General features: G+C 35.6%; 3 long non-coding RNA genes across 7 annotated transcripts in view; 2 read left to right on the forward strand and 1 right to left on the reverse strand.

Moving 5' to 3' along the window:
- The window catches only part of LOC149090788 (uncharacterized), a 178,474-nt gene that overhangs the window by 24,171 nt on the left and 139,203 nt on the right, over positions 1–15,100 (reverse strand). The window lies entirely within an intron of this gene.
- The window catches only part of LOC115565530 (uncharacterized), a 184,163-nt gene continuing 174,959 nt past the window's right edge, over positions 5,897–15,100 (forward strand). The window contains exon 1 of the long non-coding RNA XR_016197548.1: positions 5,897–6,483. This is a non-coding gene — a long non-coding RNA (uncharacterized LOC115565530). The remainder of the gene's footprint in view (positions 6,484–15,100) is intronic.
- Positions 8,493–10,186, forward strand: LOC149090790 (uncharacterized). Of its 5 annotated transcripts, XR_016197425.1 has the most exons (5): positions 8,493–8,643; positions 8,703–9,113; positions 9,171–9,244; positions 9,323–9,813; positions 9,879–10,186. It is a non-coding gene; the product is annotated as an uncharacterized LOC149090790 (long non-coding RNA). The 5 variants fall into 5 exon arrangements; XR_016197424.1 differs by having other exon boundaries at positions 8,703–9,244; XR_016197423.1 differs by having other exon boundaries at positions 9,171–9,813.

Below are 15,100 nucleotides of genomic sequence, written 5' to 3' on the forward strand. Positions count from 1 at the left end.
GTTAGTCAACTCTATACGCAGAGCGGCACGTAGGCAGGATAGCCAATTTAGACTTTCAGAACAGGTGCGCAATAGAAGAGCTAGATCCTTACGTCAGCGCGAGCTTGAGAATATAATTTTAATTAGGGAACATGATAGAGTTCGAAGAGCTAGAATACGCAGCAATCGTTCGCGTAGGTTAGCAGAGCAGAGAGTAAATACAATTAATAGAAGAAATATTTCAATTAATGAGGTTTCCCTTCATAGTGGAGTGGAGCAACCGAATGCCACATTAGACTCTCATTCGGTAGATATATTAATTAATAATTTCAATAAAATAGTTAAACTGGGCCCTGACCAACTTTGCCTTTGCTGCAAGGGACTTTGGTTTCCACATCAAGTGGGCAGACTTCGTTCCCAATATATTATTGAGAACAATCAGCATAATGCGCAGATTTTATTTTTGTTGACAAATTTTCCATCAGAAGATGGCATTTACAAATTTTGTAAGTCTTGTAGCCGCACAATAAAATCAGGTAAACTGCCAAAAAATGCCATTGGCTTAGATTTTCCGAGCCTTCCACAATGCTTAGAAGATCTGACACCTTTGGAAGAACGCTTAATATCTCCGCGACTTCCATTTATGATTATAAAATCTTTAGGGCATGAGCGTCAGAGTGCAATAAAAGGAGCTGTTGTTAATGTCCCAATCCCAATCGCCAATGTCGTCACATCACTCCCAAGGGCTTTTCATGAAGCCGAGGTTGTTCAGCTCCACCTCAAACGTAGAATGGAATATAACCATGATTTCATGGCTGAAACCATTAGGCCACTTAAAATTATTACCGCCATGCGATTTTAGTGCTAACAGAACTTTATCAGAAGCATAGTATTTCAATTAATGAAGAAAGAATGTCTTCTCTTTCATGAGCCCCTCAAAGTATTACATTCTTTGCAACAGCTGAAGACAATGCTCTTTTTAATGAACTTGTAAATAATGAGATGCAGGAGGCCCAAGAAAATGTAGAAATAGAAGAGCTAAATCCAGGAGGGCAAGAAACATTATTAGACAACATTCAGACAGATAATATTAGTATACAAAGAATTCAAATTGCACCTGGCGAAGGCCAACGACCCCTTGATTTAATTGGAGGTGAGGATGCAGAGGAATTATCTTTTCCAACTGTCTTTGCAGGCAATAAAAGGAAGTGCTCGGTTAGTTATTCAACTATTGTTAGATCTGAACTGCGAAACTTTGATAGGAGAGGTTGTAGAACCGATAAAATATTTTATTCTTATAAAAAGTTGGAAATGATTTATATTAGAAGCAACACTTCCATTTGTCTGCGCAAGCACACTGCTCCTCGCTGCATTACGGCAGCAAATGCTCTAAGTGATGATCACATGAGCAATTTAATTCTTCACGATGAAGGCTATAGAGTTTTGAAGGGTATTCGGTCATCTCCAGCTCACTGGGAAGGTGAGAAGATTTGCCAACTTTTTTCATTACATTGTCTGCTGCAGAGACTAGGTGGACCGAACTATTGGTCATTTTAAATAGAAATGTAGATCAAGTAGAAATTTCAGAAGAAAGCGCAGCAGCTTTACATTTTTCGGAAAAGGCCAGACTTATTAGAGCAGATCCACTGACCTGTGCTCGATATTTTGATTATAGGTATAGACAAGTTCTTAAGTTAATGAAAAAGCAAGGAGGTATTTTCGGCAATCATCCAGCAATCAAATATTATTGGCGTGTTGAATTCCAGCAAAGAGGTTCTCCTCATATACACGGAATGTTTTGGCTTAAAGATGCCCCCAAAGCTGAGCTTACTGATGACGAAAGTAGGCAGAGGTCTATTCCACCTGTAATAGCATTTATTAACAAATTTATCACTACTGACGTGACTGATCTAAATATAACTAATTTGATTGAATACCAGAAGCGCAATCACGGGCATTCATGTATGCGAGAAATAAAGAGAACTCGCATACGCCGCTTTGGTATTCCTTATCCTCCAATGCCACAAACGGAAATTCTTTTTCCTTTGTCGGAAAGTGAACGACTCAACAGCTCGCATCACAAAAACCTTCAAACTATTAAAAGTTTCTTAAATATGTCCTTCGATAGTGAAACCTTGCTATCACTTAATTCATTTGACAATTTTTTATGTCATAATAATATTAACCTCAGTTACGAGGAATACTTGATGGCAGTTAGGTCTGGGTTGAAAAAACCCAAAGTTTTTTTAAAACGCAATTTTGACGCAATTAAAGTAAATGCATACAATAAGCATTTACTTACCTTGCAAAGGGCTAATATTGATATTCAATTTATATTAGATCCTTATGCATGTTGCAGCTATATAATTAATTATATAAATAAATCGCAAAGGGGTATTTCAAAATTAATGCGTGATGCTGTTGAAGAGATAAAATCTCGTCACAATTTCACCATTAAGCAAAAGCTGCAACATATTGGCCACAAGCTTATTTCTGGCACTGAGATATCCGCTCAGGAAGCCGTATATTGTTGTATGGGACTGCGTATGTCAGAAACCAGTAATGGCGACGTATATATAAATACATCACTTCCCGAAAATCGAGTAAGAATGCTGAAGTCTAAGCAACAATTGCAAAATTTGCCTGCAAATTCAACTGACATTTTTACTGTTGGCCTCCTAGATCATTATATTCAGCGCCCTAATGATCTAGAAAATATTTCTTTGGCTGACTTCGCTGCAAATTATAATTTCAGTAAAAGCCAAAGATTGACACGCCAAAATGTTGACAACGAAGATGAGGATCTGAACGAAGACGTAGGCGCTTTTTATGCTCTTCAGGATTCAAGTGGTTTTATGAGAAAGATAACTAAGCCTCGTATAATTAGAGATAGGAGTTTTAACATCAATAGAGATAGGCACAACCACTTTAGTTATTAGTTATGTTCTTCTTTCATTGGAGGCAGGAGCAGACTGAATTAGTTCAGCGAAATTGTGAGGAGTTTTATTGGACGAATGAGGCAATCAAAACTAGCGAACGCGACAAATTTGACATATTTAGGGATCGACCAACTGTACTAGAAGACGCTCTCAGAGAGGTAATTGAAAGCTAGGAAGAAGCAGTTGATGATTTACAAAATCAGCTAGCTTTAGGTGAAGAATTTAGAGCGTTGGCATTCCCAGAGATTAGCTCTCAGTTAAATCTTTTAAGCTTAAATCCCAATGCAAATGAAGAATCGGACAACAATATTCGTATTATCAGACTGCCGCCTACAATTTCGAAAGAAAATTTACTAAGTCTCATAAAATCACTAAATTTTAAACAAAAAGCATTTTATTCTCATGTTCTTCATAAGCATCTCAAAAACGTATTTTATGAGTTTGTCGGCGGTGGGGCTGGAGTCGGAAAAAGTCGACTTATTTCAACACTTTACCAGTCGTTGGCAAAATTTTATAATAGTCAGCCAGGCTCTAATGCGAATACGGCTAAAGTACTTTTGTATGCACCAACTGAAAAAGCAGCTTTTGGAATCAATGGTTCCACACTACATACAATGTTTTCTCTCCCTGTAAATCAGTCCTACATTTAAAGAATTGGGTGCTGATTTGCTTAACAACTAAAGATCAAACTTAATTGATCTTAAAGTTTTAATAATTGATGAAATATCCATGGTTAGGGCAAAAATGCTGACTTTTGTGGACTTTCGTCTTAAGCAAATCTTCAGTAATAGAGAAGCTGCTTTTGGAGGTGTGTCCGTTATTTTTTTTGGTGATCTAACTACGTCCTATTGGTGATAGATGGATATTTCATTCCATTTCTGAATTGCATAATCCCTATAGTGTCATCTTTGTGGCAATGCTTCAAGTTCTTTGAACTTACAGAGATAATGCGTCAGAGAAATGATCATCCCTTTGCCATAGCTTTAAATAATATGGCATCTGGCCAAATGTCCGCGGAAGATATAGCTCTATTTCGCACAAGAATTTGCAGTAGTGAGCAAGTCCTAGATGACGTGATTCATCTGTTCGAAACCAATGCCGATGTTGATAGGTTTAATTCAATAAAGCTTAACTTAATTTCAAGTGAGCAACATGTAGCAAGTGCAAAGGATTTCGTGAAAGCTACACACTTAACGAACTTGGCTAAAAATAGAATTCTCGAATCCGTGAAAGATTTTAAAACTGCCCAAACGCAAGGTCTTACTTATTCCCTGATATTAAAGGCCTCTGCTAAGTATATGGTGACAGTTAATATTGACACTGCTTATGGTCTTGTCAACGGAGCAACTGGTATTTTAAAGGACATAGGTTCCAGCTCATCCACTCCTTCTATTTTGTAGATAAAATTTTTCGAAGAAAGTGTAGGAGTTAATGCGTGTGCTAAATGCTCACATCATCAGAAGTCTTCTTGGACTCCAGTACAGAAAACTATTAAAAGTTTTCAATTTTTAACAAATAAGCAAGTGACAATTGATCGTGAGCAATTTCCTGTAGTACCTGCTGAGGCTATTACTATTTATAAAAGCCAAGTAGTTCATACGAATCAAAGAATGCGACGTGAAGCATTGTATGTGGCTTGCAGTAGAGCAACCAATGCATCTGGTCTCTATATAATTGGTGAGTTTTTCCCACCAAAACCTGATGCTAGCTCACTTGTTAATCAGGAATTAATTCTCTTACGGTCTGAAAAAATCCTAAGGGCTCATTTCGATCATTTGAGCAACGATACAGCCTTCAACACAATTTTTCATAATACTGAGAGTCTGAATTGCCATTTTCCTGATATTTCGTCAGATCAACTTATGTTGAAATCCAATATTCTGTGCTTTGTTGAAACCAACACATTTTCAAATGAGCTTTTTGATATTTCAGGTTTTTCTACCGCTATCCGATTAGATATAGACGAAAGTTGCACAAGACGACAAAAACGAGGTATTATGGTTTACATTAAAAATGAATTCTTCCATGATGCAAATCATACTTGAACAGGTCGACATTTTGAAGGACCACATGTGTTTGAATTTGCTTTCGTCAGATACAAATTCATCACATTTTTAATCGTATATAGAAGTTCAACATATTCTTTGCGAAAATTTGAAATGGAATTTAAGGAAGTATTCCCACAGTTTAATTTATTAGAAAGTAGGCATTCAGTCATCTTAGGTGATTTCAACTTGTGCTTGAAAACCATGTCAGGTTGTTGTTGTCTTCTAAATTTAGATTCATCAACAACCAAGTCCGATACCCACATTGATTGGGTGATTCCAAATTAACCAAGTGGCACTAGTAGCGCGCGCACATATGTGACAATGTATAGCCACCAGAGTGGAATTTCTTTAGGGCTTGATTTAAAATTGTTTGTAGAGCAGTAGGTCTTAAATTAAAATACAAAGATATATGTATTATATACAATATAGTATTATTTTCTTTAAGTCTATATTAATATAATTTTTTTTAAATAAATAGCATTATTATTATTATATTATATTATTTTATTATTATTATTATTTTCTTTGAATTTATTTATTTATAAATTGTAATTTAATTTTTTTTATTAGTATGTAAACTATGGTAATTTTAGTTGGGGAGCATGGAAGTGACTTAAAAACTTATTTCCAGTCGACTCGAAGGTTCTATAAATTAACATTGATCCCCATTGATGTTTCGATGGCCTCCTCGTGGTGTTCCCTGGATACCGATTATAATAATAATAATCGGAAGCTAATTCGAGCGGCGACTTTTACGATTTAAGATACATTTTTAAATTTATTTGTTTTAATAAATGCCCCTTTGTAAACATAGCATCATGCATACGGACTGTGAATGAGTATTCCGCAGTCGGTAGCGCCCGACTGCAAAGTTCTTGTTTAAAATGAAATAAACAACAAACATGTTTGCAATGGGAAAACCCTTATTTTTATACCCTGAACCCATTGAAAATGGGAAATCAGGGTATAATGTTTTTGTGTAAAAGTATGTAACAGGCAGAAGGAATCATCGCAGACCCCATAAAGTATATATATTCTTGATCAGCACGACGAGCTGAGTCGATATAGCCCTGTCCGTCTGTCCGTCCGTCCGTCCGTCCGTCCGTCCGTCCGTCCGTCCGTCCGTCCGTCCGTCCGTCCGTATGAACGCCGAGATCTCAGAAGATATAAGAGCTAGAGAGCTGAAATTTTTTGTGCATACTCGTGTATACCATACGCAGTACGAGTTTGCTTTATTTTTTCGATAACTCATCCGATAACTTTTTTATCGAGAATAATCGAAAAATTGATTTTGTTTTTTGAGCCTCATTGGAGCACTATTAGACATAGAGACTTCAGATTTACTGTGTATATATATATGATGAATACAAACATTTTATCATCAACAGATTTTGGATACCACGCCCCCTTCGCCCCCAATTTGTAAAAAACGTATTTCAAGTACTAGAGACTTGTGCTTTGGAATGTACACACATTTTGACCATATAATTACGTCCTGAAAGTTTCATTAAGATCGTGTGTTTACAAAAGAAGTTATTCACCAAGAAAATTCTCATACTATTGCCCACACTGCAGCGCAGCCCAAGCGCAGTCGCTGCTTACTGCGCAGTTAGCAGAGCGCTGGCAGAATGGAGGGTTCAGGGTATCTCCTAGTCGAGCAGTCTCGACTAGAGTCTTCTTACTTGTTATACCCTGAACCCATTGAAAATGGGAAATCAGGGTATAATGGTTTTGTTAAAATGTATGTAACAGGCAGAACGGGGCGTGGCAGACCCCACAAAGTATATATATTCTTAATCAGGGCGACGAGCTGAGTCGATTTAGCCCTGTCCGTCTGTCCGTCCGTCCGTCTGTCTGTCCGTATTTTTGAACGCGTCGATCTCAGAAGATACAAGAGCTAAAGACTTCAACTTTTTTTTAAAATGTCCGTATATATCACGCGGATATCGAGTTTATCACTAAAAAACGATAACTCATTCCGATACTTTTTTATCGATAAAAAACCTTATCGAAGATCACTAAAAAAATTGTATCTCCTACATCTTTCAAGCTAGAGTCTCCAAATTTAAAATGTATATTAAGACGCATGTCATACAATTTCGGTTTTTGTTAAAATTTACCCCCCACCCCCAAATCCACCCCCTCACCCTAATCTTTGTAAAAGTCGTATATCAAATACTAGAGACTTGTACTTCGGTATACACATACATTTATACATCATGATTACGTTCTAAAAGTTGCATTACGATCGTACGTCTAGAAATTAAATTATTCAACAAATAAGTTCTCCTAATATTGCCAACACTGCAGCGCAGCCCAAGCGCGATCGCCTGTATATGTGAGTGTGTGTGTGTGCGTGTATTTGTTTGCATGAGTGCGTGTGTGGGTGCTAATTATTATTGAAATATGAGTTGCTTGTAGGGTTCAGGGGATCTCGTAGTCGAGCAGTCTCGACTAGAGCTTTCTTACTTGTTGCTATATATAAGTCAGTTATTATTTTTACATATTATAATTTGAATTTTCAGACGATTTATTTGTTATGGTATTTAGAGTGGTATTGTTTTTTGTTACCCCGCACCCCTGAATCCACTCCCTCCCCTCGTATATCATATACTAGAGACTTGTGCTTCGGTATACACATACATTTAAACATTATGATTGCGTTCTGAAAATTTCATAACAATCGTACGTCTACAAATTAAATTTTCCAACAAATAAACTCTCATTATATTTCAAACACTGCAGCGCAACCCAAGCGCAGTCGCCTGTATATGCGTGTGCGTGTCCGAATTAGTATTGAAATATCAGTTGCTTGGAGGGTTCAGGGGATCTCGTAGTCGAGCAGTCTTGACTAGAGCTTTCTTACTTAAGTTTGTTTGCATTCTATCTAATAAGCAGTAAACCAGTCCTGCAAATAACAATTTCCCAGATCATTTGTAATTTTTGATTCAAGATACATACTCCTGGTTTGCAAAAAGCTCTTCGAGACAAATAACCTATAGAAAATTAAATGAATGCAAAAATGATGGATGCATATACATATGTATATATTTATGTATAGTTTGTGTTCGTGAAAACAATGTATACTATAATTCCCTGTTCGTCTCAAATTTTTGTAATTAGTCTAATCCGTGAAGTTTATATAATGCCATACTGATTCTTATTATTTTTTTTATTATATATATATATATACACCATTGAAAAAATCTATAGAAATAGCAGTTATGCAGAATCGAAGAGCAGTAGGATGAACTTAAATTGCACTTGGCGTTAGCTGTAACCGTCAAAAGCTGCCACGAGACAACAATTTTGCAAGAACTGTTTTCTGATGATAATATTCAACTACCAGTTTGATTTTAAAAATACCAAATTTTCCGCCAGCAGCTAGTTTACAATATTTCCTGCATTCGGCAGTTGAAAAAGACAAGATCTGACCAGTAAAAGGCCAAGTTAGCAACCCTAAATAATTTATAATACTTATTATTTTAAATTTAAACCCTACTTCTTAATTTATCCTACAGCGAAAGAAATACAATTGCACAGGACAAAGTGCACATCAATAATTAAAAAAGTTCTGGCCCCGCACTTCGAAGAAGAGTTGAAAATTGAAGTAGGGGAAAACAAGTATAGCTTGTTAATTGATGAGTCGACCGATGTTTCAATTAATAAGATGTTAGGTAAGAAAATATCTTTAGCACCTAAACAATTTCAATAATTACATTTGAATTTTCTTCAGGTGTCGCCATAATCTATTATAGCCATCAGCGGATGGAAATAACGCCAACACTATTAGGTCTGATTGAACTGGAAAATGGAGACGCAGAGAGTATTGCCAAGTGCCTATTGTCCGAATTAATAAAACGGCAAATTCCGGTTAAAAAGCTTTTTGGCATTGGAACAGATAATGCCAGTGTAATGGTGGGTAATAAGAAAAGTGTTTTTGTCGAATTGAAGAAGGTTGTACCGTCCTTAGTATTAATAAAATGTGTGTGCCATTCGGTACAATTGGCGGTGAATGCAGCATGCAAAAAAATCACTGCCAATGTCGCTTGAATTTATTGTCAGCGAAACCTATTCTTGGTTCGCAAAAAGTTCAAGTAGACAGATGGCTTACAAAAGATTGTACGAAGCCATAAATAATGATAAGGTATGGTGGAGTTGTTATATTTGTGTTACATACATAAAATTAACATTATTCTTCCAGATTATTAATTTGTGTACCTGTTTTATATATTAACCACGTACTAAATATATGCGTTGTCCTGAAACTTGTCCCAAGTAAATATTATATGTTATATGTTGTAGTGTTTGAATTTGAATTAATTTTTGTTTTTATATATATTGTTTTTCAATAAGGAACCCCTTCAGATTCCCAGGGTGTGGCTCTCTATTGAGCATGCCGTGAAACGCATATTAGCTCAGTGGATAGAGTTAAAGCTCCACTTTGAGACATCAGCTCTGGCAGAGAAATGCCACAAAGCAACAATTTTAAGTGATTTATACACGGGCACAAATTATTTGTACCTTATATTTTTAAAACCCATTCTTGAAGTGATGCAACGGATCAATAAAAACTTTCAGTCAAATAAGTCAAACCCGACTAAGCTATTGGGCGACTTAATATTTGGAATAAATTACCTTCGCTCAAAGGTAATACCACCTGACTGCGAAATTAATATTCTAGAAGAACCATTTGAGACCCATACAAAACGTGATTTATATCTAGGATACGAGTTTGAAACTCATTTTAAAAAAATCAAAAACAACATCGATGATGAGGCAGAGTTGACTATTCGTCAACATTGCACGGAATTCATTATTGAATTAATTTGTCAACTGAAGCATAGGTTCAAGAATTCTTTTTGCATTATATTTAAATATTAAATAACATTTTTTTTTTTATAATTTTCAGATTGCCAGATAACTTAAAAATCTTGAAAAATATAGACATTTTCTCAGTCGAAAATATTTTGCGAGCTAACAAACAATCGATAGTAGAAATTTTGGAGATCTTTGATAAAAAAGGCGAAGAAATTGAAAAAATTGTTTGTCAATACAATACAATTCATCTTCAGCGATGGGAAAACCAAGAGAACACGTTAGCGTTTTGGGCAGAAGTGAAAACGTTTATGGATTCTGCTGGCAACAGACAGTTTCAAGATTTGGCAGTATTTGCCTTAAATTTGTTGTCGCTGCCATGGTCGAATGCGGAAGTGGAGCGCGTGTAAGTTAACACAAACATAGCATAAGCATATTTCTCTCTCACTTGCCGAAGCTTGTGACATGGTGCTGACGAAACTGTATTAAATTCAGCGCCCTGACCACAGCGGACAGCAACAGTAATCTGACTCCTTACATTTGTGTGCGGGTGTCAGCATTATTGTCGAGCAAATCGGCACGCCGATTCGCTGTCCCACACTTTAGTTTTAGTTCTGTTTTGTATTCACGAGAAAACGTCACGATAAATTCATTACTCCGGCACCAGCCATCGATACGCAGTTAGGTAAGTTGTTATTTTTTAAAAAATACTTACGTACAACATATTTCAAAAAAATTAAATTTCCTTCTTATTCAGATTTGGATTACGTCGAAACGGAACTTGCTGCCATAACTATGAAGCGCCTGAAAAATTTTTGCGCTAAATCGGCACAAACATGAATGTCTTAGAATCTGAAAATGAAACACTCAACGAAGTGTTAATAAAGTTGCATGAAAATGTATAAATTTACTTAAACTTTTTGTTTTATTGAAGAAAAATTTTTTAGTCCTATTTTTTTGTCCTATTAAAAAAATCTGTCCGTTTTTTGTCCTATTTTCTGGGTCAATCTGTCCTATTTTTTCGCCAAGCCAGCGGCAACACTGGAGCGCTCAACCGAAATGGTCCCAATTCCGTATGAAGCACAGCTGTGAGCCATTTTTTATACTCTCTCTCTCGCTCTCTATGGTCGCTGAAATCATCACTCTCAGCCGCGCACAAAATTGAAATTTTTGTCCGCGACGATCCCAGCTCTTTCCTTTTAAGTGAAGGGTATACCGAAATTTGTAAAGCGTGTGCCACGTTCATACAAAATGCTAGCTTTTTCATGATTATTTCTAAAAAGGGTATGAAAGTGTTGATGCTCATAATGAAAATGTTTTCGCGAAGAGCATGCACACACACAGTCTCCGTTGCTACATGTATTATGAGCATTTGTATGCCTGTGTGCGAAGCTCTTGCTGCCTGTAGAAATTTTGAAGCCCAGCATTTGCATTTGGTCGATCATGAGAAGTGCTCACATACATACATATGTACATTTGATTGTGTGTACGCATGCGATGCGATGGATTAGCACTTGTAGAAGCATTTGTTTGCATATTTGCCTTTACATGTGCGTGTGTGTATGTGCATGTGTGTATGCATGGGACATGAACATTGGCGTGTGCCTACCTCAACTTAGAATTGGTTGACCGAATTAGGGCTCGAATTGCAGAATCGCTTGTCTATTTATGTAAGTACCTTTTATTTTTTATACCCTGAACCCATTGAAAATGGGAAATCAGGGTATAATGTTTTTGTGTAAAAGTATGTAACAGGCAGAAGGAATCATCGCAGACCCCACAAAGTATATATATTCTTGATCAGCACGATGAGCTGAGTCGATATAGCCCTGTCCGTCTGTCCGTCCGTCCGTCCGTCCGTCTGTCCGTATGAACGCCGAGATCTCAGAAGATATAAGAGCTAGAGAGCTGAAATTTTGTGTGCATACTCGTGTATACCATACGCAGTACGAGTTTGCTTTATTTTTTCGATAACTCATCCGATAACTTTTTTATCGAGAATAATCGAAAAATTGATTTTGTTTTTTGAGCCTCATCGGAGTACTATTAGATGTAGAGACTTCAAATTTACTGTGTATATATATATGATGAATACAAACATTTTGTAATCAACAGATTTTGGATACCACGCCCCCTTCGCCCCCAATTTGTAAAAAACGTATTTCAAGTACTAGAGACTTGTGCTTTGGAATGCACACACATTTTGACCATATAACTACGCCCTGAAAATTTCATTAAGATCGTATGTTTACAAGAGAAGTTATTCACCAAGTAAATTCTCATACTATTGCCCACACTGCAGCGCAGCCCAAGCGCAGTCGCTGCTTACTGCGCAGTTAGCAGAGCGCGGGCGCGGGAGGGTGGATGCATGTGTATGTATGTGTGCGTGCATAAAATAAGTGCAGAATGATAAGAATATCAGCTTGGAGGGTTCAGGGTATCTCCTAGTCGAGCAGTCTCGACTAGAGTCTTCTTACTTGTTATCAATGATCGTGTGCTTGCCTATTGAAGTCATTAATTTATAAAAACAATTGTTTCAAATAAGAATTTGTTTAATTTCATATCATTAATTTAATATAATTAGAAATAAAATAATTAATATAAAATTAAAAAACATAACATTCAACACGTATCAACAAATCAACAAAAACAAAGATTATTTATTAATAAAAGTTTAAATTATATGATCAATATGTATATATACATATACATATATATACAAAAATGAAAATTCCCTGGCGACGATCCCATTGGCCTTCTGATGAGTATACCACACTGTTGAAAGATTTTACAATATTTATGTAAAAATAAAATTTTTTTGTTATGTTTTGTTTTTGTTATTTATTGTTATTGTTTTTACTTACATGTATACATATCCACATACACACATATGTACATGCATATGTGCAAATCTTTATTCTTGCTGCCCTGTGCTGTTAATAATGTAAGTGCGTATACATATACACATTTACAGTCCCTTGCTACATGTATGGGCTTTTGTGTGCGTGCGGCGCGATAGTCAATTCTTTCTCAGTATTTTCGTCAATATTCAGTTAAAGTCCCGTTTTACATGTATGAATAAGCTATTATGTGTTAGTATGGGAAACTATTCTTGCTGCCTGAGGAATATTGTGTGTATGCTCATAATACGTGAACATTAGCTTGTGACTGCCACGGGCTTTTAATTGTGCGAGCGATTTGGAATTAAATTTGCTAAACATTATTTAATTATTATTTACATGTAAGTGATTTTTCTATTGTTAAGAATCGTGTCAATATTTTTATAAGTTTCTTTAAAAAATAAATGGGTAAAACTAGTATTTTAAAGAAATCACGAGGAAGTGGGGATAAATGCATTATTGAAGCGAATGGTGCTAGTTATAGAAAATGTTCAGTTAATTTTCCCGTTAGGTTATTTTCGTTTCCATCAAAGGAATTTTATTTAAATAAGTGGATAAAAGCTTGCAATTTACCAAATAATTTCAATTGGAAAAGAGCTAAAATATGTAGAAGGCATTTTGAAAGAAAATATATTGGTAAATGTAAGCTAAGAGTCAATGCAGTTCCAACCCTACACTTGTGCAATATAGATTTCCATTGAATTAACGTTGCTGATCTTAATACTGATATTTATGAAATTGACAGTCAAGAAGAGGATATTGAACCTTATAAGTATCAAAAGAATAGTTTAGGTAAAATTTTGAATGAGTTTGATAAGTCGTCTGCCACAGAGCAGCAGCATCAAAGCGTTCAAAATGAAAGTGACGGGGAGGAAAACTTGGCGAACCTTTTGTTCGAAAAGAGAGAAAAATTAGGTTTATTATAGGAAAAAATATTATGATATGGGAGTAGAGCTTGAAAGAGTACAGGGAGAATTACTTAATTTACAGAAAAAATATTCTGCTTTAAAAAATGCCTCGAGACACAGAAACACTTATTATAGAATTAGAAAGGTAAAAAAGCATGTTAATGTCTTCACGACAATTAACAATTTACCTCATGTTTCTGAAAATTCAAAAGTATTATGTAGAATGCTTTTGAAAAATAATCATGTCTCTAACAGTGCTGAAAGGGCAATTGCCCAAAATATTAATTTTTATTCAGCTAGGACATATGATTGTCTTAGGGATGTTCTTAATTTAAGACTCCCATGTAAGAAATCTTTAAATCGATGGGCGATTTTGAAAAATTTAGTTTAGTATGTTTTAAGCTATACGGTTTCAGCCCGTGGCATAAACCATACTGACCTGAAAAATAAAGTAGAAGAAAATATTGGACTATCGCAAACATAGGGGCTTAATGTCAAAGCCGTTGTTTGCGATCAGGGATCCAATAATAGAGCAGTTTTCAATAGATGGGGTATTAATTTAAATAATTCTTCATTTGAAGTCAATGGCGAAGAAATTTTTGCAATATTTGATGCACCGCATCTAATAAAATCTCTTCGAAATATTCTTTTAAAGAATAATATTTCAACACCTGATGGCACAGTTTCATGGGGAATAATAAGAAAATTATATGAAACTGAAACCAAAAATTTAACTCGCTTATGTCCGAAATTAACTCTAAAACATGTCAGTCCGAATTGTTTTGAAAAAATGAAAGTTAAATTTGCCACACAAATCTTTAGCCACAGTGTAGCTTCTGCGATACGCACTGTTATAGATTCAGGTTGATTTGCTGATTGCAAAGACAGTGCAGTTGCAACGGCAATATTTATTGAAAAAATTAATAACCTCTTTGATTGCTTAAATAGTCATGTGCTATTTGATAGCAATCCTTATAGATGTGCTCTTAGGGAGAAAAATAATATTCACGCATACCTTCTGGAAATGCGTGATTATTTTCAAAATCTGCATTATCCACACAAAGTGTATTGCATTGATGGGATGATAATTACAATCTCATCGGTAATTGCTTTGGCAGAAAATATTTGGAGTGACAAGAATGATCTGTTCTTTGTTGCCACATCCAAATTAAATCAAGATCCGTTAGAGAATTTATTTTATTTGATTAGATGTCGGGGAGGAACAAATAGTAATCCAACAGTATTCGAATTCAATACAATACTGTCTAAAATGCTATCCATGAAAATGTTGACATCAACTTCGGTATCTGGAAATTGTATTCCAGATGAAGATTTGATGTTGGCCAATATCATAAAAGATAGCGGGTCCCAATTATCTGTTTTTCATGAACAATGTAATTCATCTCAGACTCCAACAGATATTGAACCTTTAGATGATGATTTAGAAATAGAATTGTCATTAGATACAACCATTGCCAATATACAAAATGATTTTAATGAAAATGCAT

This window comes from Drosophila navojoa, chromosome X (assembly GCF_054131105.1).
Source record: "Drosophila navojoa isolate 15081-1374.11 chromosome X, UAZ_NAV_1.0, whole genome shotgun sequence".
NCBI classification, from domain to species: Eukaryota; Metazoa; Arthropoda; class Insecta; order Diptera; family Drosophilidae; genus Drosophila; species Drosophila navojoa.